This window comes from Etheostoma cragini, chromosome 7 (genome assembly GCF_013103735.1).
Source record: "Etheostoma cragini isolate CJK2018 chromosome 7, CSU_Ecrag_1.0, whole genome shotgun sequence".
Classification (NCBI taxonomy): Eukaryota; Metazoa; Chordata; class Actinopteri; order Perciformes; family Percidae; genus Etheostoma; species Etheostoma cragini.
Genome location: NC_048413.1, coordinates 27,284,904 through 27,285,865, shown reverse-complemented (window position 1 = coordinate 27,285,865; position 962 = coordinate 27,284,904).

The following is a 962-nucleotide window of genomic DNA, read 5'->3' as shown; positions in this document are numbered from 1 at the left end:
AACATGAGGGCAACATGAGGACAACATGGGGACAACAGGAGGACAACAGGAGGACAACATGGGGACAACAGGAGGACAACAGGAGGACAACATGTGGGCAACATGAAGACAACATGAAGACAACATGAAGACAACATGAAGACAACATGGGGTTAAAGAGTTTTGTCTCGTGAGTCTTTGGTCTGAAGTGGGCTTTATGGCGGTTTTAAATTCTTAATTTAGCAATTCATTTCATGATTCTGTTACCATAGAAACAACTGAGCTCTCTATTAAATCTGACCGGACCCGGCCACCGGGCTGTGCAACATGTGTGTGTGTGTGTGTGTGTGTGTGTGTGTGGGGGGGGAGCCTGGATGACGTGGGTGCTATTGGGGTGCACGTTGTTCAGTGGAGGTGGTCTGGTCTTTAAGTGGATTTTTGGAAGTTGGTATAAAAACCAGCAGCCCAGCTGCCGGCCGCCGCCCCCCCCAACCCGGCGGTCCTGATCTCAGTCTGTGAGCTACAGGCTCTAAAGCCAGCTGCAGGGTCTCTCTTCTGGAGACCGCCGCACACGGCCCAGCTCTGACCTGCCCGAGTGCCTCAAGTCCGTTACGTCCCGCGTCCCCCCGGCCTCGGGGGACTAGTTGACGCGGATGCCGGAGATGAAGGGCAGCCCGGTGGGGACCCTCTTTTTGTACTCCACGTAGTCCTCTGCGAAGAAATGGATGAGGGACAGCTCCTCCTCCTCGATCCGCTCCCGGAAGAACCGCCAGCTCGCTATCGTGTAGCCCAGGATGCACACGGGGTTACACAGCAAGACCTGCAACGGGGGGTAGTCACGTGTACGTTTCATTTTTAAGTTTTGGCAACAACAACAAAAAAAGAGACATTTCTAGGAGTCGTTTTAAAATCACTAGACTTTAAGTTGAGTAGATTAGTGAAGAAGAAGAAGAAGCTGTCTTCCTTTAATACATCAGGCTACA